The sequence below is a fragment of the Solea senegalensis genome, linkage group LG7 (assembly GCF_019176455.1).
Source record: "Solea senegalensis isolate Sse05_10M linkage group LG7, IFAPA_SoseM_1, whole genome shotgun sequence".
Taxonomy (NCBI): Eukaryota; Metazoa; Chordata; class Actinopteri; order Pleuronectiformes; family Soleidae; genus Solea; species Solea senegalensis.
The window spans coordinates 2,800,069-2,825,221 of NC_058027.1; the positions used below are offsets into that span (position 1 = coordinate 2,800,069).

A 25,153-nucleotide genomic window follows, 5' to 3' on the forward strand; every position below is an offset into this window, starting at 1 on the left:
AGTGGCACAGCTTACGATCACTGTTGGATGAAAAGGTCATTTTATTTCATTCAGTCCTCCCACAGTTGCTTCACTTACTTCACAGATCAAACTTTTGCAGCTCACATAATTCACAAAACCTCCAGTTTTTATTTTTATTTTTATTTTTACCTCCAGTCAATAATGAACATCTTGGATTGAAATGCAGCAACTCGCTATGTTACAGCTTGTAATTCATTTAAAGAGATGTGTTTGACGGCTGGACACACAGTTGGTGTAGTGGTTAGCACTCTTGCCTAGCAAGAAGACTGGGTTCGAGATCCGGTTGGAACGAGGGCCTTTCTGCATGTTCTCCCCCGTGTGTGCGTGGGTTCTCCTAATTCCTCCTCCACAGTCCAAAAACATGGGGATTAGGACACTCTAGATCAGGGGTGTCAAACATACGGCCCGGGGGCCAGATCCGGCCCGCCAGAGGGTCCAATCCGGCCCACAGGATGAATTTGTTAAAATTTCACACTACGATTACAATCTAAACATGATGTCAAATACAATATTTTTCTCTTCCAGATACCTGTGACTAAATGTTTGTGCCATTTTAGATCCAGTATGATGTGTAAATAGTACATTTAGGTACGATATTGTTGAAATTGCACTTATATTTCTCAAGAAATGTCATGTTTTGTAAAAATATCCTTCATTAAATGTAAAACAAAGGAGAAAAAAAGCAAGGAGTTGTTGTTGTTCATAGGTTATTATGCTATTATTTTACTATTTTTACTGGTCCGGCCCACTTGAGATAAAATTGTGCTGTATGTGGCCCATGAACAAAAATGAGTTTGACACCCCTGCTCTAGATTGACCATAGGTGTGATTGTGAGAGTGTTCCTGTGGCGGACTGGTGATCTGTCCAGGGTGTGACCCCCGCTTATCTCCCTATATCAGCTGAGATTAGCACAGGATAAAATGGTAGAAGATGGATGGATGGATGGTTGACAGCTCAAGTTCTGGTGTCTAACTCTGTGTTAGTTAGTATTTGACAGGTGTGATATTATTCTGTTCAATTATTGGGGTTAATATTATTGTCATCAACCATCACTTCTAATTGCTTGACCATTAAATCATTTGGTCCAATTAATCAGGCCAATATTTGCCACTTATTCATTCGTCAGCCAGTTATTACAGGCCAGTCATCCAGTGCCTATACTGCTTTGTCCTTCACATTAGGGTCGCGGGGCTGCTGGTGCAAATCCCTGCTGACATAGGGCAAAAGGCAGGGTAGACCCTCGAGAAATTTCCAGTGTCAGTCGACCTTTAGTTGCCACAGTGTCATATTGTAACATCCTTAACCATCCTTAACCTTTTTTTTTGCGTATTTTAACCATAAAAGTACCAGAAAATGTCCTGTGAGTTAACTTTTGTCCATTTTTCCAGAACAACGTCCAATATCTGGCAGTATTTACCATAAAATACTGCTTAAACAATTTGTGTTAAATTTGATACTTGAACGGCATGAGTCTTTGTCTCTCAATGTGCAAAACCCGGCTTAAAAAATGGAAATGATGCACAGGTGTTCCTCCCGCTCCCGAGTGAAATTACCGTAATAACCACATGTTGTCTTTGACGTGCAACTTCTCGGCTGAATTTCATTTATACATATTTACAGTGAGCATGTGAAGGCATCATAAGAACCCCACTGTCACCTCTCTGGTGTGTTTCACAGCAAACAGCAGCAGGTGGCAGTACATGCTCAGGTACTGAGCAACGACACTTGATCTGTGTAGTTCCAAACAGTGAAGTAAAATTGACTCATCTTATCATTTTAGAAACCACTTCACATGAGCTGCTCAAACATAAAAAAATATTTAATAATATAAGCAAGTTTTTTTTTATTTAGTTTTGCCGTCAATGTTGAGAAATATTTACTTCAAACAGAACAATAAAAAACTGTAGTATTTTTAAAAGATGCCGCAAATTAACCTTTAAAGAGTAGCAGAGTGTTATTGGACGTTTTTTTTCCCCAAACATATGTTTTTTTATGTTATTTTCAACATGCAAACTCAAATTTGCCTCATTATCTCAAATCAGCGTAGGTGGGACATAAGGGACGCCGCGGACGGTTTTCACACAATTGTCAAGAGACTTTTGGGTCTTGTGCGTCTTCCAACTTAACATGCAATGATTGGTTTGTCATTGTGCGTCCACAAAACATTGACACGTTGAAAGCCCTGCTACAATGGTTAAGAGCTCTTGTAAAAACACATTCAGAAAGAATTTAGGCATAAATTTGGAGAGGCCACTGAAGGCCAAAGAGAAGTGGAGCAACATGGAGGCAAACAAAAAGTTTTTTCACTAAGAGACATGTCAGAAAGTCACTTCATGTGCCTGTGATTAGACCAAAAGTGCCCCAATTGCCCTTATTATTATGCTTTTGGGTTTTTCTGTAGTGCACAGGGCAGCGTTTTTGTGCTCGGGTTGTAATGATCCAAGTCCACAGCAGAGGGCGTTGTTCTCCGCTTTACGCACAAAAACACCTTGTTACACTTGTTTCCAGTCACATGTTTACGTGTTGACATGTACATTATCACACAATGGCTGCTTTAACGGCATTGGATCAGGATTTTGAACTTTTCCGTGTAAACACACAAACTCACTGGTGCAAAGTGAAGCTTTTTACTTGTGTGGTGATAAATAAAAATGCTAATTGACCAGTTGAACTGAGGGGATGTAAATGTCTGCCGGAGTTGTGGACCCATCTCTCATTTCTCGTCACACATCTGGGGAAGGTTTATTGCCAACTGCTTATATAAATAAAAACCATCCTTTCATTAGATGCAGTCGGCGTTTATCGCCGTTTATGTCATTATTTATAGTTTTTAATCAGATTAGAAATGAATTTGTCAGTTTTAAACTTTAAAAGACGAACATGTTTGCGTCCAACGCGCCGTTGATGAATCAGGTGTCAAAAATAAGTCATTCCATCACATTTGAGACGGTACCAAAACCTCTGCAAATGTGCAGAAATTACAATCTTTTTTTTATTAATCCCAGTTTGTACTGTAAAGGTGTGGATTTTTTGCTTGTTCATATGCATCAGCTGAACTTAATAATCTGGCACGAACGCTCATTGCACTGTATCTACTGTACCTTTTAAAATGAGAGCGCTTCAGAGCTTCCGTGCAGCTCAACATACATGTGCGGAAGTGCCGTAGAAAAGGTGGCGTTGCGTTGCGTCGCGTCGGATGTGTTTGTGGCAGCGGCTGCAGCTGGCCGCGAGGGCTACACATGCTTCACGGCGAGTGAGGAGCCATGTGCTAATTAAATGGTTATTAAGTGGTGCTTTGGAGGCTGAGGCCTGCTGTCTGTTGCTCGGCACCCCAGCGGAATCCGCACCTCTGAACCTCGAGAGTGGGCCGCCCCGGATGACCTGTCGTGACGTTTGTGTGGTCGTGTCTAATGACTGTGACCTCCACATCTTTTGTTCTTGCAGCAGTTAGCACTGTAGAGGGGCGGAGCGTCATCCGGCCTGTGGCTACCTCGTGCCGCAAGGTCAGAGAGGGGGTAACGGGGCACCTCTATTTCTGATTTTTATTTTGAGATGTTGTGGGTAGAGAGTTTTCACTTAAGAAGTGGGCTGGGATGTGTGGTTCCATTGTGAGGCTCTGTTTTATAGTATAGTTTCCTGACATGCTTTGGTCTGTACCCATATAAAATAATAGTTACCTCCAGATGTAGTTCTCTAACAACGTCTCCAGCTGGTGTTTCTCTCTTCGGGTGAAAGTTGATTCTTTATGCAACGACCTGATTGTGACACTTGTAAAACAGAGCTGAGATTACAGCCGCCGCTGCGTTTATTGCTGTTATTAGTGCTATTTTTGTCTGTTTCTTTGCCGGAGCAGCTGAAAACAAATGGTAACACTTGGCGAGGCAGTGACCAATACTGAACGAATAGCTTTCATTTTGGTTGCATTCATATAACATAAGGGAGCATAAAGTGAGATCATTGGACACAATTATGCCAGTAACCGAAAACGGAATAGGCTGAAGCACATGGTTTATTTTTGCCTGTCCTGCACAACACTAAGAAACACCAAGAAAATACACAAAACAACCTTCACCTCACGTTGTAAGCTGTAATTATTTTGCATTTCCAACTTTTTTTTGGACCCCAAAAGACTTTTTTTACACAATTTAATTTCATCATTGAGTTTGTTCCAAAAATGACACACAGCATCCTAAGAAAAACTGATGAGTGGATTCCAGATATCCAACTTATCTATTATTCTAATGACTCTATTCTGAAGTTTAGTTATTAAGTGTTTCCCAATATTTCAACACAGTATGACATAGGACATCCTAAGGCAGTTTCTATTCAATGAATCCTTTGTTTTATAAAGAATAGCAATAGCAATTTGAGTAATTTATTTGTGTTCTGTGTGGTTTCCAACAAACCTTTGCTCACTGTGATAAACTAAAAGCAGCATTGTAGCATGGTCTTATTCACTAAAATGATGTCAAGTGCATTGGGCCACATATAATATATAATATACTTTAGTGGCATAAGTCAGGCTCGAGTCAATCACACTGTTTCCATTTCTGTATCAGACTGTGACATCTTTCCTTTCATCGTGTTCTATTGAAAAAGACCTGGAACCAGTGATTGAGACTATTAAAGGAATACTTCACCGATTTGCATGTGGCTTTGTATTGCTAGAATAGCAGTAGTATGGTTTAAAAAATGTGCTTCATCTTTGCACAGTCGCCCCCTGGTGGGTATTCACTATATTTCACTTCCTATTCGTCTTCAGGAGAAACGTAGAACATTATATATGGAATGTTACTTCTGTGTAGGGGAAGTGAAAAACACCAGAATCTCCCACAGACGAGAAAGTCTTAGGTGAGAAATACCAGACATTATGGGATAGACGACCCCCGGACCACCAAGGCTTTCTCGCCGCTAACCTGTAGGTTTATCCCTCTTAAGTCGCTCCAAAATCTTTGTCCACATTGTGCTTTTGTAGGCTGACACCAGGGAGATTTCAGATAAGTGAAGAATGTCGAGACAAACAAGGCACTGTTCCCGCGTGGATGTTCCCCATGAGCGTTGATCCTCAGTAAAATCAGAATCGGCAGAACTAGAACCCAATAATCAAGTGTGTTTATAAAAAGCTATAATTACTTTGAAATGAAACTAATCAGGTTTTCATCGCCGAAGAATAAGTCTTTTTAAATGAAGGGTAAAGGCCTTGTGCGGCCATGTTTCTACACATTTGACATTTCTACCTGACCAAGTGAACTTCATTTGGTCACCAAAAGGCCGGGTAACAGTTGTTTACATAGCGCTTTTTGGCTTTCTGATCAATTACTAACATTTCAGTTTCTATTTCATTGTCTTATTTTTTGAGTTATGCCTCGTTACCCTGAATGAAAAACCCTTTATCCACCACACAGCTGAAAATTTATGTCCTCGTTGGCATGAATGATTGTTATTGGCCATGCCATACTCCCCCCCCCCGCATAAGCTTTTAATCCCAGGAAACAAATATGCATTTGTGTACCTTCTCTGGATGAATAGATTATAGATTATTGCTGCCAACCAGCATTTGATGCCAGGACAGATTATGGCTGCTGTATGTTGGAAAAAACAAGTAAAGTAATATGGATATGCTGCAGTATTTTGACGCATAGAGGGTGTTGAACATCTTGTTTTGCAACACTATTTTCATAATGGGCAGCTATTTTAAAGACAGTTGGTCTTTTTTTTCGCCGTTCTCGTTCTTGTTTCCGTGTTCTGTTCCCATTATTCCAGTCAACTCGACTGTGAACTGGCATAAAATGTATTTCCATTTTCCCCCACCGTAATTGCGACATTGTTGAAATAAGACTCATTGTTCTCATGGAAACCTCTGAGTACACATCAAGCTGTGCAATTACGCCAAAAAAAATAAAAGCCGCTAATGTCAGAGTGGTGAAAATATCACGGTGCACTCCCATTCCCAAAATCCAGCTGGGAAGAATCAGATTTTAAATTTGACCATGTGCATTTTCACAGCCACAAGCTCTTTTTAAGAAATGACATTCAGCGCTTTTGATTCTTTGTCTTCCTGAGTCCAGTCTCTCTGCAGCACTGCACCATTAGTGTTAATACCAGCACTCTGCTTTTATCTGTTTATTCCGCCTTTCTCTTATCAAGCATTTAATGACTTAATTATTCTTCATTGGGCTCAATTAATACACAATAGACGCTGCGGCTGCAAAGAGTCAACTGTTTCTGCTCCTGCATAGCCGTGCGTAAAGCACAGGAGAGCTGGGCTGCTGCAGCCGGCCTTCTATTATGCATTTGGAAATAAATGAGATTCCGTTCTTCTTTGGATGAAAGTCTGGCCTTTCTGATTATTATGCTAACAGCAAAATATAACATTGACTTTCATAAAATGTTCCATGCTCCTCGAGTCGAGTGAGGAATAGATTCACATACATGGCAATCAAAGCACCTTCCCCAAACAAAATTACTTTTTAGAAATAGAAATCGTTTTCTTTCTCTATTCATGCAGGTGATTTGTTGCGCAATGTCACCTTACTCAATAGCAGCGGACCAGGTTTACGTCAGGGTTTCTTCCCCCCCCCCCTTACACCTCCCCATGCCTCTAAATCAGTCAATTTATTTCCAAATTGCATGTCGAGTGTAGGAGCAAGGGCTTATGGCAGTATATTAAATCAATGCACTCCTACAGTATATGTTTTGAGAAGGTTTAATTTTTTCCCTCTTTTCGCTGATATTGATGGGGACGCACCTGGCTTAGAGTGTCACAAAGGACACGCCGTCACAAATTGCAATCCTATATTCATAGAAGAAAAGACAGGTGTGAAACGTGAATGAGGCGCATTGATGGAGTCGAAACAGGCTTTGTAATAAAGGCTGGACCTTGACGGTGTTTTAGTTGTATGCTTGCCAGTCGGCACACTTTAGTTTATTAGTATCAGAAGGACAGACACCATCAGCATAACAGGAGTGCTATTTGAGTTTGTGCTGCCTTCAGGGACTGCCGTGAAGAAAGTACACACTTTAGGCTGCAGAGAGCGCGAACGCGATGTTTTCCTCCGTGATTGGACTGTTTTGCAAACGCGAACGGTTCGAGCTAAAACATTCGTTTCCGACCGTTTGTCGTTGCAAACAGAGCTGAAGGATACACAGATGGTTACTCGGTTGTTGACAGTTTGGAACTTTGGAACTAAATCTTAGAAACTGTAGAAGCTTCGAATGTTTCAAGCTGCAACAATTATTGTTACTTTTAACCTTGATGAATCTGCCGATTGTGTCCTTGATTCACTGATGAATTGTTTTGTACCTGTGTAAAAATCTCATTATTTAAATCAAGTTTTTGTTATCGTTGGTTGGTTCCAAGTCACATACTGTACATGTACGATCTGCTAAAAACTGTTGGTTTTTGTTAGGGCCGAACAATTAATCGAAATCGCAATACGGCCTGTATTGCGATTTCAATAAGATTTCGATTAATTGTTACTATATATATATATATATATATATATATATATATGTGTGTGTGTGTGTGTGTATACATATATATATATATATATATATATATAAGTGTGTGTATATATATATATAGATATGTATATATATATATATATATATATATATATATATATATATATATATATATATATATATATATAGATATCAGACATCTTTGTTTCTCACAGAGCTGCACAAATATCACGCAGTAGTCATTTTAAATGTTTTTAAATATAAGACAAATTATGGAAAGATTAGCATTCCCTCTGATATCGCACATGAATTTTTGTCAAAATAATCGCAATTTGATATTTATTTGCACACCGGACTATTATTTTTTGCTTCCTTTTCCGATGAATTCACAGCTAACCAATCAGTGTGTCCCGCTGAGTGTTGTTGATGACCTACAGTGGACGTAACCAATCGGAACGGGTGTTATGATGACGTACAGTCCAAGCATTTAACACGGTGGCGGATCGCTATATTGTTGGGAGCTCCAGTGGGATGATGTGTGAATAGTTTTCACCGATGTGCTTTTTGCATGTTGAGGTATGAGCTAACTATACTCCCGGCTCCACCCACATAAACCTGATGAATCAACTAAAGCAGGAGGAAACGGCAGAGAGAGAGAGAGAGTGGGATAGTAGAAAGAGTGTTTACATCCTTTCTGGTATGCAGGGGCCACCGTACTTCCTCAATGTGCTGAGGAAAGGGACTCATTGCACTCTGCAATCTCACCATTTTCATGACTGAATCATTAGAATCAGTGTGTTTTTTTAAAAAGTCATTTTAGCTGATCTACGGTTCGGCATTGTTCGGCCGTCGTGCTCGTGACTCTTCCAGTGATGACGCTCTCTGACCAATCAGTGGCCGGCAAGTCTGTTGATGTCACAGACTTGCTCATCGACTCAGCTCAGTAGGAACCTCGCCAGAGCAGGTACCAAAAAAAGCAACAGGTATCGGGTACTATCCCTAACGGAAAAGCAAAAAACCCCCCGTAGAGTCGAGACAGATGGACTACAACAGATAACATCATGGGCAGAGTCCAAGAACCAACAGTAAAGATAAAATAGGATTAAACAAATAATAATAAGCGGCATGGATGCATAAAGTGCAAAAAAATGCAGGTGCAAGGTGCCCAAGCAGGTTTCCACAGCCTGTAACCGTGCCAGTGTTGTATAATGTAAAACCGCCATTAGTATTTTTTCCATGTCGTGTTCTGTGCACGTCAGTACCTCCTGGAATCATTAGCAACATCTTTAATGGTCGAGTTCCTCTCGTGAAATTTGCCGCTGCACATGTGTGTGCTTCATTTTAAGTATCAAACAGAGGCGTGTCTCCTGTGTGTTGGCGGCACCTTGAATGCCCTTAACCAGCACTAATAGGAGATAATGATTGGTGCTCAAAAAAAAAAACCAGAGAGAGATCCATTTTGAATTATTTAGAAGTTAACTTTGTAGTGGAGGCACTTTATCCCCGAGGACAAACAGCCCAAATGTTTGCAAAATATAATTAAGCCGAGGCATCTTTAAATGTCATTGCTGCCTGTGCCATGTTTCAAATTGTTCTGCATCAACAGAATTTAACGAGATGGCTAAGGAATCCATTTCCTGCAAGCATGTGATAAGCCACACATACAGTGGAGCACTTTCATTGATTGCCAAAATAAAGCATTTTGTATGCAAATGTGGGAATGGAGTGGCTAAGCTGATTCAGCCTCATGGACACCAAATAATGGTCTTTACAATTAATACTTTAACATGCTATCCATTGAAAATTTCATCTTCCATTTAATGGGTCTAAAACATTTACACATGCCCAGAAAAGAGGGCGAAACACACTGTGTTCCAATGGATTAATATGAAAGCCAACAAACAAACAAAGCCACGCATGCATCGCTCTCCCCCCTCTCCCCCCCCCCTCCCCCCCCGGAGTGTTGGTCCCTTTCCTGTCATCTCATGCTCCTGCACATTTTGGATTAACAGATAATCTTTGAACATGAAGGAAGGTCTGCTAACCCCGAGGGGGAGGGATGTAGTGAGTGAAAGGGAGCACGGGAATCGGAGGCAGCGCTGCATTGTCTGAAGGTGATGTGCTTGTCTTGTTCTTGTAAACATGCAGCTCTCTTTTTTCGCTGTGATATGGCCTTACATGCACCCCCACCCAACCTACCCCCCCCACCCCCATTTGCTCTTGCAGGTTGTGGTGTTACAGGAGAGCCACCACAGTGCAGGGGTAACATGGGTGCCAGCCAAGAAACCAAAGTCCAGTGGGAGTCTTTCAAGCGTAGATTGTAATCGCTTGTATTCCGTGACTGTATACATCAACGGGAGCATACCGTTGACCCGTCTCGTCTCACGGCGTAACAGCCTGCCAGAAATTATTATTAGAAGAAGAGGACCTGTCTACTCTCATCTTTTTATCGGGCTGGTTACAAACAACCCCTCGGTAAAAGACCGGGAGGAGAGTACATTGAGTAAACTCTTACCCCGGCTCGGCCAATTTGTGTCTTGTCCTGTTCTTTGTCCTGGTAACTTTTAGTGTCTCATCCTGTGTAATGGAGGTTTTGTACTGAATGCCCACTCCGTCCTTTCCTGCCCTCTGTTCGTTGTGTCTAGTCCTTTTCAATTAACTTAAGAGGCACCATCTGTTTATTATAGTTTAGATTTTTTTTTTTTGGTAACACTTGACAATACGGTAAAGTAACAATGACGGCAGTAAGTTTTATGGTAATCTTTTTTTCTATAGTAATAGCTTGGAAATGACAAAGAAAAGCACTTTTCATATGGTTAATTATCAATTCTGCCACCAGTGTTTTAAAGAATAAATCAAATTTAAAACACTACCGGTCAAACGTAGTGTATTAATTTCCAGTTTTTCATTGAAAATGATGCATTTTAATGTCTCATTGTACAATTGAGGTCAAAAAAGAAATCATGGAATCAATTTATAAACCAACATGTATTCTTTATTTTGAGTCATCAAAGTAGCCACCTTTGGCTGATATAACAGTTGAACACAATCTTTCTACAATGGAAATCAAATATTCTGCTGAAAGTTCTTCCCAACTCTGTTGCAGAAGTTCTGTAAATGTGTGGGACTTGTAGGTTGCTTTGCTTTCACTCTTCTGTCCAGTTCATCCCAAAGCAGCTCGATGGGGTTTAAGTCTGGAGACTGTGCTGGCCACTCCATGTTTTCAAACTTACCATCTTGTTCTTTTTTCCTGAGGTAGTTCTGGCATAGCTTGGACGTGTTTTGGGTCATCATCTTGCTGTAGGATGAACCCCTGACCAACTAGGCGCATACCAGAGGGTACTGCATGGCGATGCAGAATGCTGTGCCTCTCACTCTGATCCAGAAAAACAGCCCCAGACCATCACGCTTCCTCCTCCATGTTTGACACTCGACGGCGTACGAACCTCCTGCGTGATGAACCGAAGATTTCAGACTTTGATTCATCCGTCCATAACACCTTCTTCCAGTCTTCAGTAGGCCATTGGCGGTGTTTCATGGCCCAGGCAAGCCTCTTCTTCGTACTCTGACGTCTTAGCAGTAGCTTTCTTGCTGCAACCTCGACCGTCCAGACCTGCAACTCTAAGTCTTCTCTTCATAGTTGAAACTGAGACTTGCTTACTGTGACCAATATTAAGCTGTGCTTGAAGCTGTTGACTCTCAGAAACTTGTCTTTTGATTCTGTTGTGGATTTGGGTCTGCCAGACCTCTTCCTGTCACAGTTTTGATGGTGAAGGAAACTGTACTCACTGACACCTTGACTTTCCTCGCAATTTCTCTGTAGGAAAACCCTAAATTTTTAAGTGCTGTGATGGTCTGTCTCTCTTCCTTTGTTAATGGTAACACACTACTTTCTGCAGTACAATACTGTTCAGATGATGCTCACAAGGTTACGGTACCACAGTGTGTTCCAACACTACGTTTATGCAGACAGAGGGGGTTGTAAGTAATAAAGAAAAGTTGGAACACCTGTAGAAATTGGTAGAACCAACTTTCAAGGCTTGATCAACCTCCATTGCTGCAGAACAGCTCTAAGTTGTTAACCCATTTCTTGTTCCCTGTAAAAGGCCATTCTGAAATGTATATTATTTTTCAGTTTTGGGTTATTTTTTTTTAATCTAGCAGTTCACAACGGGTGCCTACTTACCTTTGTACCATTTCAAGCTATTCATTGGACTTGAATGGCTTGAATTTCAGTAAAAAACTGGAAAAATGTTCTAAAAGAGAACACATCTAGTGTATATGCAGTGCTTTTTTTCCTGTAACGCCTCAATCACACCATCAGTTTGGTGTCTTGCACAGCGACACGTCAACAGTAGAGCTGGGGATCGAACCTCCAACCTTCGAACAGCCACCTATGTATTGACGAAGCTATTCTTTTCCGTTGGTACGGCGTTGTTTTGAAATCTCGATTATTATGTATTAATATGATTTTAAATAATTGTGTCCAATATTTTTATCATTTTATAACTTTAACTATTAACTTTATATATTATATTACATATCTGCTCACATGCTGACTTTTTTTCTATTTTACAAATTAGAAATATGTACACTATCATCCCACTTAAATATCTATATTTTTAAATTCAGACAAAGGAGTTGCCACACAACGGCACAAATAGAGTATTTCACTTTCTCTATGTTTTGGTCAGCTGACCAGCGAGATATAAAGCCCTCCTGGTCACATGATTGACTAAAAGATAGGGAGCTTGTGCCCTAACTGTTTTCAAATCTATTACCTGCTTCCTTTTCTTAAAACCAAATAACCAAAGAGCGTCCAAACTTTAAAAAGGATTACATGAGCTTCATTCAAACCTAAATTAGCAAGGTTTAAGTTGAATTTGATGTTTTCAGTGTGAGAGCTGTGCATCGGTGTAAAGTACAGCAACCAAAACTGTTGACCGCAGCGTTTGAAGCATAAGAGACGTCTGAGCCTTTTCCAGATCTTCTTCAGAGTGCAAGGTGTGCGAGAAGGAGGATGATGATGATGGTGGTGGTGGTGGTGGTGGGACTGACCTCCTGATCAGGGCAGCGCGAGGAGGCCTGAGGACACAATCCCCTCTCTGCTGTCCATGCTGGAATTTTGTGCTTGAGAAGTGTTTAACTTTCTCAAATCCCAATTGCACTCAGTGGGGAGCGTCTGCCTCCCCTCTGCCCGCAGGTTTAGTGCCTGCCCTCGACGCCTGGGCCTCGGGGGTGGGGGCGGGCGTTCGGAGCTCGGGGAGTAAGGGGATCAATAGGATGGCAGCTCGCCTGTTTGACAGAGGTGAAGTAAAGCAACGAGGGGGGGAGAATTGGGTTGAGCTAGTGAAGGCTGTAGATATCTGAGTAGGAATTATCCATGACACCTGGGCTCTCAAGCTGCGACCTTTAAGCACATGATTTAGGATCACCTCTATTTGCAGGGTAGCCTGAGCACATTCAGCACATTGAGCTCTGTTAGCTCACACAGGTGAGAGTCATTGTTTGTTTAGATTCAACCAGGGCCTTTTTATTATACTGCACCATCTTCAGTTTCACTTGGTTGTCAAGAAGATGTGGAATTCAGTCCATTCCCATTTTATCCTGCACCGGTGCCGATACAAACGGGTTCTTTTTTGAAAGACAAAATATCATTTTGAAATCGAAACGGAGACAATACTGAGGAGAATAAACCTATATGTGATCGAAAATGTTGGGATTCAGAGGTTTGACATTTAACTATTGCAGATGCGACAGATACAGGAGACGGAGCATGTTAATGGAAAAATGACAAAAGTCACGTGTCATCTTCCGAATTGAGGCGCATTAATCCACCGCATTATGAAAAAAGGCTGATAAAAAAATAAGTAAATGTGGGCGAATATTTGTAACAAGTGGCATCGGTTTCCTCTCCGACTGTCGGCGAGGGAAGATTTCCTGAGCAGATTATGTTATTTACTCTGCTCAGGAAATCACAGGAGTGTAAAATTCTAATTCCTTTTTCTTCTTCTTCTTCGTCTTGATTATTTCAGAGGGAGAACCCAACGGCAGCTAAATGTAAATGTCACAGGTTTAAAAAGCCGCATAATGACGATGTAGCCTTATCATACCTGCATTAATTAAACCCGGCTCGAGCCGTAGACTTTGACACAGTCATCTTCTGGCCAATTGTGCACGCGTGAGTGCTTTTTTCTTGGTCTGTTTTCTGATGACAAGCTGATGCACTGATACACTGAAAGATAACGGCTAAATGAGGAAATCCTTTGCGTGTTATGGGCGCTGGAATAGAGGCTAAATAATAGGTTTAGCATGCATTTGAATTATCTTAGTACATGAATATAGAATGTCCACTAAACCTGGGTGATATGGTCAAAGGGTCATCAAGACAAATCTGTTATTCATAATTAAAGTTGTTGTTCCAAAGAAATCAGTTGGGATTTTATTTATTTTACAGAAAAAAGGACAAAAAAATACCAACAAAACAATAAAAATGCAAATGGGAAAAAAACAAACCCATTTCAGAATTGTAAATCTCAAAGGCAAAAGTTAAATTAAGAAATGATATTTAAACTGAATGAATGTTCTATCCTCACTAAACCTAAACCACTAAAGTAGCATTTAATAAAATTTCTTTATGGACAGCTGAAACAATTAATAGATTAATCGTTTATTAATCGACAACTATTTTGATAATCGATGAATCGGTTTGAAGCTTTTTTCATGTTTAAAACAAGATTTCCGATAGTTTAAGCTTCTTAAATGTGAATGTTTTCTTCATTTCTTTGCTCTGGATTACAAAGAAATCACTAAAAGTCAATCATTTTGGTTTGTGCACAAAACAAGACATTTGTCAAATTTTTTTAAGGTTTTCTGATATTTTATGGACCCAACGATTCATCAATTCAACAAGAAAATAATCGACAGATTAACCAATTATGAAAATAATCGTTAGTTGCAGCTCAATGGACAGTTATTGTGATATACGGCCTGTTGCTATTCAATGATTGCTCACCAAAGTTTGGATTTTACATTAGTTGTTTTTGACAGTTAATAAAATAAACCTGAGGAATGACTCATATTCCTTTTTAAAACAAACGGAGATGTTTAACCGTTCCTTTAATCAAAGCTAATAAGTATTACATAAGGAATTCCTTGCAAATGTGAAGCGTACGTAACAACAGAGATGCAAAAAAAAAACGTGTTTCCATCCCTTGTACTTGTTGAATAAAACATCTGTGTCATGCACATGGTTACGGCAACAAGAAGGCTCATGTTTGCAGAGATGATCCCAACAACCCTCCACCACCACGTCTGGGAGAGTTTAGCCTTGATGCATTTTACACCGGGCCCCAAAAAACCTGCGTTGACAACTTATCTGTGACCCGCGTCGAGAGCGGGAGCGGCGGCGAAAATCAATCTTCCCTTCTCCCCTCGCCTTAAATACCAGCAGAGCAAACAAACAGGCCTAAACAATATGATATATACCACATATCAATTACACTAAATGCCTCAGTATCTATACTTCACTGTCCCAGGCACACACCAGTTACAAGGCACACATGCTGCTGCGAGGCGATAATGGCGCTGCATTGTTCCTCACCATCTGGAGGACTGATAAGGGCTGCCTGTGCATCGTTGATAATGAGAACAGGCAGAGGAAAAACTGAGTGTTAAACATTTCCTTGGCCCATGAAAAAGGTTCCATTAAGTCCACTGACCCCAATTGAATATTAATGAGCTAATTAACGGATTTATTGTTATGCGCAATTTCTGGAGGGGTGATTTTTTTTTTCAAGTGCTATTATTTTTTTCTAATTATTTTCTGTACTTTTTTTTATAATTGAATCTTTGTAGCTGCCAGCATCCTGTTTGTGCTTGGCAACAAGGAAACAAAAAAAAAGAGAGAGGGAGAGAGGGAGAGAGGGAGGAAAAAAAGAATGAACAAACCCAACTGGTTTTCCTTCTTTTTGCTGTAACTATGACAAAAAAAAAAACACAACAATGCTGTTTTCCATCCAATTTGTCACCAGGACTGTTTCCCAACACAATCCCCCCCCCCAAATATTCCTCTTTTTTAAAACAACATCCCGCTTATCTGTTTTGGAAACAAACAGGACAAGTGATGTTCAGGTATTGGATTACAAAAGTGCAATTACTTGGTTTACTGCAGGCTGCATTGCATGGAGGACTTGACAAAGGTTTAAATGGGCAGTGACAGCTGGGCTTGATAGATAGCATAATCAGCTGATTTAGAGGATGCACTGAAGCAGTCCTCAGTGGACAGCTGGAGACTACAGCAGGCTACTGAGGGAGATGGTAACCTTGGGAGGAATGACTACAGACGCGTTGTTTAATTGCTAAATAACATATGGACTTGAGCGGCTTCAGAATCCACTTACTTGCTCTTAATATGCGATTCCCCCCCCGATTTAAACATGTTTTTTTTATCTTTTATTTTGTAGATTTAACATCTGAACACACAACAAACGAGCAACAAATGCATCGCAATGACGCGTTATCGTGCAAAGCATTTCCTCTGCAGGTAGCATCCCCTAAAAAAGGTCTGTTTCCCCCCTTTTCTGGGATGGATTATTCCTTTAGATCTAACGCTGGAGTGACACGTGTGACTTAATGGTGGGACCGGTGGTATCCATCCCAGGATAGCAGAGCATGTCTCGCTGTGTAGCAAGAGTTGCTAACGTCGCTAAAGTGATGGTGAGCTCTCTAACTCTCCCTAACATGATTTGATTGGCTTGTGCCTGTGTTGGTATAATAGTATAAACATGTGTTTGCATGCAATGCAAGCAAACTGAGGTAACGGACCCACAATGCAGTTGGGCAAAGGTTTTACGCTGCTCAATACAAAGCGTGTGAATCTGGTGTAAAAGAGAAAATAGTGGTCAAATAGTGACCGTTAAAATATTTCAGATTTTCCTCCAGGTACTGCCAGAGGAAGCTCACGTACCACTGCTGGTACACAAACCACAGTTTGAAAACCACCAGGTTTCCAGAGGTTGTTTAAAATGAGGGACTTATCATATTTGAAGAAACAAAAACATAAATGAAATAAATATGAAAGCTAAAATAGTTTTTGTATTTTTTTTGTCAATTGAAAATGAACTGAAATAAATCCGTTTTAATTTACTTAATCAATCAGTCAGGCAGTCGGTCTGTGTCCAATCCATTGTCCGAGGTTTGGAGAGTTTCTACTAGTAGTTGTTTGTCCTTATTTATTTTACAGGCATTTTACAAAAGTACTTCTTCATCTTTGTTTTTAATCATTTTTAAAACCACAAACGTCAAAGACAACATTATTATCTCGTATCACGATAATCGTCCAAGTGTATATGTGAACATTTGTCATGACCAGCATCTGCGCTGCCTGTAACACGGCTCTATTTACTATTTACTCATTTACTTTTTGATGCAATTAAAAAAACAGAATGAATCCTCTCCTTTTTGCTTTTATATCGTTTTTATACGTATGTTTTTTGTTTTAATTTTCACTGTAATACGCAACATAAATGAATTCTAAATCTCGACTGTAAAAAGGCGTGTGCTGTGTTTTGGTGTCGCTTACTGTTGCGTCATCGCTCACCTCTGGTGACTGGAATTAAGCAGCCATTTGCACCTGGGTTTGTGCAGCACTGCACTGGCAGCTGTACACTGTATTTCAATCAGCCTGAGCCCAGTCTGGGAAATTAGAGCGTAAACAGTATCTCTGTTGGAAAACTATGAATAAGAAGGAGCAGTGGCCACTCTGATAACCTTTTAGATAACGCTAATGTAATTGTCATTGCATTTTGCTCCGTGCATGCTCGCCTAATTCTGTTTATGACGGAAATTCAATTCCGGCTTAATAAAACCATCAATTTCTTTTGGTTACTTCACCAATATAACTTAGAGTAATGAACTCATTTCGCTGTTGTATGGAGATTTAGTCTCATTACAATCATTTTTGCCTTGATCCACTCGGCAGCCGATATTAAGAGTAAGGCCCTACAGACATGGGCGGCGTTATTATGCTATACATCACAAAGTGCATTAGGCTCATAAAACCTGTCAACGGTGTGGTTGAAAAGTTTGTGCACACAGCCCGGCAGGTTAATATATTTCCTCCAAACACCGAGTAGAAGTGTCCAAGCGATATTGCTGCTCTACACAAACCAATTTTCTGCTAGTTGGGAATTGTAGATTCAGGGTGCCCCCCCCCACACACACACACATTATTTATCCTGGATCAACACAGATGTGTTTCCCTTCAAATCAGCTACTGTAGTGCCGTCGAAGTCTGTTGTATGTAGTTAAAACTCTGCATTGAGTTTGGTAAACAAGCCTGTGTTACTGGAGGGTTTGTCATAAACGCACAGTGAGTGACAGTGAATGTAATTACATCACTTCAAGGCCGGGTGATGTTTTGTTGTCCCGTGGTTCGCTCAGCGTCGTGTTCTTGGCGGCGACGTACGCGGCAACGGCTCTTCGTTATTGTTTTCAAGCGACATCGCTTTCGCGGCGACGGAAGCCGTAATTGAAGAACATGATTGTCCGCGGCGCCTGGCGAGCGAGTTGTTCGCCGCCCAGAGTGGGGGGCAAAGATCAGACAAAAGTGCGCGGTAATTGTTTCGCGCGGCGGCGCTGACGGAGCCTTCCGCGGCCCTTTAAGGCGTCAAATGCAGTTTTGAAAAAGCTTGATGCTTTTTGAGAGGGTAATCTTTTGTAGCAATCAATTACAATATACCCCCAGTGTCTAGGCACTAATAGCTTCTGTCTGCGCACATGGTGATGCATGTCGAGTAAATATACACTGTTTTCCTTTTAAATGTCTTATAATATGCATGGGGAACACAGAAACACACTATGATAGAGGGGTTGAGCATCAAAGCCGGAGAAGCAATTCAGCCGAGTTTCTGAGTCAAAGAAATGAGAATGGAGCCGTTTGTGGCTTTCCTCCCATTAGCCAGATTGAATTACTGTGTTTTACTTTTAAGGGCCATCTGTTCTGGTTTAAGTCATATTTCTAAATCCGTCGTGTGTGTGTGTGTGTGTGTGTCTCTCTCTCTGTGTGTGTGTGTGTTCTTCTTTGATGGGTGAGAATATTTCTTTTGCTCCAAATAAAAGGACTCTTGTGACATCATTAGCGATGTTTACGCGAACACAAGTCGTCAGAATAAAAGCCCGATCAGAATAAAAGTGTCACGTAAACATGCCAATCTGAAAAAAGGGCCGGTCTGTGCCGCGTTATCGCGTCCGTGTAAACAGTCGATCTGATCGGTACGTCCTGGTTTGTCGCTGTCGTGTGTCTGATCCGAGTAAACGTGACGGGTTTCTGCTTCGCCACACGTGGGAAAGGGTAACGGTTCCATTCCAAACATGATTATGAACATAGATGAAAGTCACAGGAGGAAAATGAGGCAGATAACGAGCAGGAATTGCGATATGATTCGCGATATCAGAGGGAATGGTGATTTTCACATCATTATTCTCGATTACTGTGTGATATTTAGGGCTGAAACAATCACTCGATTCATCGACCGCTAAATTAATCATCAACTATTTTGGCAATCGATTAATTGGTTTGAGTTTGAAGTTTTCAGCCTCTTGAATGTGAATATTTTCTGGTTTCTTTGCTCCATATAACAAAGAAGTTGTTTTTGGACAAAACAAGACATTTGTACATTTTATGACGTTTTATGGACCAAACAGTTACTCGGATGAATCGATTATGAAAATAATTGTTAGTTGCAGCCCGAGTGATGTTTGTGAAGATCGGTAAGAGACAAAGATGTTCAGTCTTCAGTCTGTAAAATAAGATGTGAATGCAAAAAATCACATTACTTGTCAACATAGTCACGTCATTCAATTTTCCGTCCACGCAAATGATTGAATTGTAAATTCCAATTGGAATGAAGACACTCTTGCACATGTAAACGTAGCATCTGACTTGCACGGAGATGCTGTCGCAGGTCTGATGACATGTGGTTCGTTTGACATGTGTGGCTTTATTCCGCAAGACTACCACAACGGCATTTGCTGCTCCACTTATCAGTAACTTCTAAATTAATACTCGTGATATTCTACCGTGTCTATTTTTAGCAACATGACGAGAATTAGCCAGGCTAATAGCATGTGGTTTGCTTAGCCTAACTAGCTTAAGTTGTATCAGCAATGAGGACTACTAAAAGATTCAGCAGTGGAAAAGCACGTTCAAATCCAGTTAGGGTAGCAGTATATAATATATAATATATAATATCTTCTTATCAGTTGCCTCTAAATAATTGGAAATTGTTTTTGAAACAGCTTTTCTGATTTGTGCTGGATTGATCCCGGCGGACGACGTGAGTAAATTTGATAAGATATTACAGAATTGACCTTTCGCGACGATGAACTCACGCGTGAAAAGCTGTCGGAACACTAACAATGCCTCGCTAACTGTAACTATAGTAAGACAGACAACCTCATTTTCATTTTCAGAAGCTGGACATAGATATGACTTTGCAGGAACCATCTACAAAGCAAAAGCACTCAAAAAGGAAAATATCCAATAATTCCATTCAGGGAATTTCCACCAAATGAATTTCATACATCAATGGTCTTCTGATGATAACACAATAGCGTCTGCTGTTGCTATTAAATTCTATAACTCACCTCCTACACAGCGTCGTGTCACCAAATTCATTTCAGCCATCCGTCTACCACCGGTTGTTTTTGTTTAAATCCGGTGAAGTTTTATTGGATTTTTATTGATTTATTAACCGTTGCGCTCGGTAAATTGGTACGTTGTGTCGTGTCATGACATTTCACATTCATGGTCACACCGAAGCATTTGTTCACAAACGATGTTACCTTTTATTTATTCAAGGAAGTTAATAATACGTCCGTATATACATATTAAAAAAAACAAAAAACAACCTTTTTCCAAGGATGAACGAAATTGAAGTGGGATTTACACAACGACACGCTGAAGGTTATTGTCGCAATAGCGGCGAGGGTTGGAGTTTGGTTGCCTGCCATTAGTTGTAATGCAATAGACTGTGCGGACAACGCCGTGTGCTCAACAAATGATCCTTCTGAAGGACCTTAGGTGCAGGACACCATCACAATAAATGACACTGTGTGTTACCAAGAAGGACAGCTCCTTTTTTTTTTTTCTCTCTTTCAAATCCAAACGGACAAAGATGCATCGACTATAAAGACGGAAAGAAAGAGACGGCGGCGTGATAAAGAGACGGCGGCGTTGACTGATGAGGTTCACTCAAAGGCCGTAGTGTAAGAAGTCTCATATTGAATTGCAATATGAAAAGATTACTCAAATGCCAGGCAGTGTCAGTGTGAGCTGAGAGATCTGCATCGTCGTCAATGACTAATTGGATTGCTTTGTGCGTTTAAGTAAGCCTTTTAGCACTTTCACAAGACGACTGTCAACATGTTGGCACACTGCTGACTGTCCTCTGCGACACGTATTGACCATTTACTGTATATCTAAGCAGCTGAAAGACGCCTGGGGAACAGTTCTCCACATGGGGAAATGAATAGATTTCGTGCAAGGAGGGGAAAAAAAAAAAACAGAGCTGATGAAATCAACATTTCAACAAGCTAGATTTTGGTACCAAAATCTGGAAATTCACAGACTAGCTGTCAATCACACTGGTGTCCACTCATGATTGTACGTTCTTCACGTTCTATTGAAGAAGAGCTGAAACTAGCACTTGACGCTAATATCTCCTCAGGAAAATGTTGTTTAAGTTGTGTTGTGTTAGTGTCTCTCACTACTCAACCCTCACCAGCACAGTCACCCCCTGGTGGCTAAAGTCGTATTCACGCCTAATGGTCCGCTAGACTAGGTTCGATTGGGGGTTGCGACGTTCAGCCGTTCAGAGTTTTGCGTTCACGCTTTCGCAAAAATTCCCTTCCTCGCCTGAGGCGGCGCTGCCTCCAGATTTACTGAAGGAGAAGACGAGACGAAAAATTGGTTAATGTACAACTTTGGTTGGAGCTGCGTCGAATTCTCGTCGTTTATGTGAACATACGACACATATACACTGCAACTATGGGCTCAGACGTTTCTCCCAGCTGCCGTTCCACACGTGGTTATGTTTTGGTTGTGTTTACCCACAATGCCCTGCGTTGTAGTCTGTGTTCATGCATTTGGTTCACTTGAAGCGAATTGAGATCTACGTCTTTTGGCGGACCAGTGTTCGCTCTCTTTGGTGCGGATCAGAGTTCGGTTGCGCATTCACACGTCCATAAAAACTGGGATTCAAATTAGAATAATGTCTTTTTACAGCCTGATGATATTTCTTTTTCTGACATTCAGTCAAATGATTTTTGATCGTATTGGCTCTTCTCTGATCTTGAAGAATGTCCAGATAAAAAAGAATCTATTCTTCTCCATCCATCAAAAACATTTGACTATATGTAGAGAGCAGACATTCATTTATCGTATGAAAACCAGGCTTTGATTTAATTTGTCCTCTCGGGCGTTCATTTCTGCTCTTCTCTATTCTCGGGTGGAAATACTGACTGGATCTTCATAAAACTCAGGCCTTGAAGAGCCTCTGAAATGTCACTGATCCATTGTGCTGTTGCAAATATGGAGCTGCCTGACTGTTTCCCTGCCAGCAGAAAAGACTCTCCTGAACAACCTCTTCGCAGCCCAGCAGGCCTTGCACTGTCACAGAGTCCTGCGATTGAATTGAATGGTCCACAGATTACTCAATTATTTCTATATACCAGCCTTCCATGGCAGACTAAAGGCCTATTATTGGACGGACTTAGACCATAGGAACTTATTACATGTGTGACCTTTTAAAGCCTTTCACCGTGATGGATCTCAGGTGAGAATTTACTGGAATCAATTTTTATCTGAAAGCTCGATGCTTGCTCAACAGCCCAGCTCTGTGTGAAACATTCTACTATATATCTATATCTATATATAGATATCTATATATATATATATATGAAAGAAGAGAGACGGAGCCCTTGACTACAGGAAATTGACAGCTTTTTAAAGAACTCCAAATGCCTTCATGTCCTTACCTCGCAAATAAAGTGAAATAAACGTGCCTCGTAAAGTATTGTGCTTAATCAAGGTAGATATACAAAGGCGTAGCCAGGTTCCCCGAAGGTTCACATCAAAAGGCGCATCCCACTCTGTGAGCTATTGAATCAGTTAAAACACAGACGGTAGGCCGCTGCAATTAATTAAGCATATATGAGGCAACCCTGTCTGCGAGCTGAAAGTATGTCAGTGCGACGGAGATCTCATTTGGATTTCATTGTAACGACGTGTCGCTGGGATAATTGCTAAAATATGAATAGAAATAGCTGAGGAATTAATGCTGATATAACGCACTGAGTTTGAACTGCGGGCAAACGCGCGACACAAACCCACTCGCGCACATGAAGATACATAACCCAGTGTAGCTGGCGGAGGTTTGATTTCCGAGCTTATTTTCAGATTTTATACATATACAATGTTTCCACCCAATACCACGGCGTGTGTATTCTTATAGGAGCATAAGGAGACCGCATCAAAACAAAAAGATCATCAAAAATAATATACAGTGTACTTCCACTGTGGATCATCCCTACTCAACAAGGTGATGTGCTTTCTCTGCCTCCACCCCCCCCTATCTCTGTTCTTTATGGAAGGAGAAAATTGCACATGTAATAAAATCCAATTTTATATTTCATTCTGAGAACAACAATAAACGCAAAACAAGCAGTAAATAAGCTTTTCAAAAAGCTGATTACCAAAGCAATTTATTCCCCAAGTCTAGGACTGTGTTAAAGCAGAGCAGGGCTGAAATGTGAAGGGGGCCCACATTCCAAATCTCCTCTTCCTCAAGCTGTTTGCTTGCTATGTTATTAGCTGAGCTGCTTGGTGTGGAGCCAATCTGATCAACTTATTTGACTATATAATGGTCTGGCTCCCACAGAAAGCTGTTAGAAAAGATTGTGATTGAGGTCATCCTTGAATCCATCATAGCTGTATAAACTGCTACATATATTACCAAGGAGGAGAACAGCTCTCAACAGACATAGCTGCAATGTCTTTTAGTTCATGTGTGTGTATATATATATATATATATATATACATTATGTATATATACACAGTACAATATATATACCTGTCTTAAGTCGTGTGTTTATTCATGTCCAAACTTCCAAGGAGTCACTTGATATTTGGTCAAACTGTGGTTCCTCTTCAAGTTGTAATTTGTTTTTCAGTCAAACCCAGCCTAAAACTAGGCCACTTTATTAGGTACGCCTGTTCAACTGCATGTTTAACTAAGTATCTAATCAGCCAATCACATGGCAGCCAGTGGGTGCCTCAGAATAGGAAAGAAATGTGATTTAAAACAAACGTACAAGTGTCAAGTGACTTCACACAGTACTGATGAAGTCTATCAGCGCGACACAATTCTGTGTTTCACAGTATAGTGATCTCATTACTACACACAGGAAGGGATTTGATTTATGTCAAGACAGACTGAGTGTGTATGTAGTGGTGCAGTGGTTAGCACTCACGCCTTTGCAGCAAGAAGACCCGGGTTCAAGCCCCGGTTGTAACAATGGCCTTGGAACCTGCACCCTCGACCCTCGTGGGGAGGATAAAGCGGTAGAGGATGGATGGATGGATGGATGGATGAAGTAAAACTTGATGGAACATTATTTTGCATCATAAATAGTAAATCAGTGTTTGGTTGCAGCGTTTCAAACTTCTGTTGCTAAATGTTCTTCCTTCATATAATATAATAATATAATATAAATAAATAAATAAATATAATAATATAATATAATTCATTTACAGTGAACTCTGTGTGTTATTTCAATGTGTCAGATACACGGACTATTTAATTAAAATTAGAATGAGACGTCGCTAATGAATACAGTTTAGAGATGGAAATGTATATTTGAAAGCCAAGTGTGTTCCTCTGCTCTCTCCTTGTATCACTCCTTGTGGAAGCACACTGTATGCCTCCAGCATTCAGCCATGCTAAAGGAAATGAATGCAGTAAATGAAGGCCTCTGCTCTGTCTTCACCTGCGGGGAAATGGACTAATGTTATGATTCCTCACTTCTTCATCTCTGGTTTTAGGTCATATTTCTGTATTATTTCTGTGATATTATTTTGTTACTCATGTGTTGGTTGAGATGGTTGACGGGTGCGATTATGGGTGGGTGCGGTGGGGGGGGTTGGGGGCTTGTTTATCATGGAAGAATGGAATAAGATTTGTGTCAATATTTTCATACAACACATTTTAAGAAGCACATAAAATATTGATTTAATCATTCAAAAATATTCCCTCACTTGTTCTTTACTCCCTATTTCTTCTTTGCACTTTTGTTCTTTGCACTCCTTATTGTTCTTTACTCCCTCATTTCTTCTTTGCTGCCTCATTTCTCTTTCAGCCTCATTTCTTCTTTCGCGCTGCCTCACTTGTTCTTTGCACTCCCCTCATTTCTTTTTGTGCTCCCTCACTTGTTCTCCCTCACTTGTTCTTGCCTCACTTGTTCTTTGCACTCCCCTCACTTGTTCTTTGCACTCCCCCATTTTTTCTTTGCACTCCTCTCATTTCTTCTTTGTGCTCCTCACTTGTTCTTGACTCCCTCACTTGTTCTTTTGCCCTCACTTGTTCTTTTGCACTCCCTCATTTCTTC

At 40.6% G+C, this 25,153-nt stretch overlaps 1 protein-coding gene across 7 annotated transcripts in view; it reads left to right on the plus strand.

Moving 5' to 3' along the window:
- Positions 1–25,153, plus strand: part of LOC122772362 — a 162,237-nt gene that overhangs the window by 1,429 nt on the left and 135,655 nt on the right. The window lies entirely within an intron of this gene.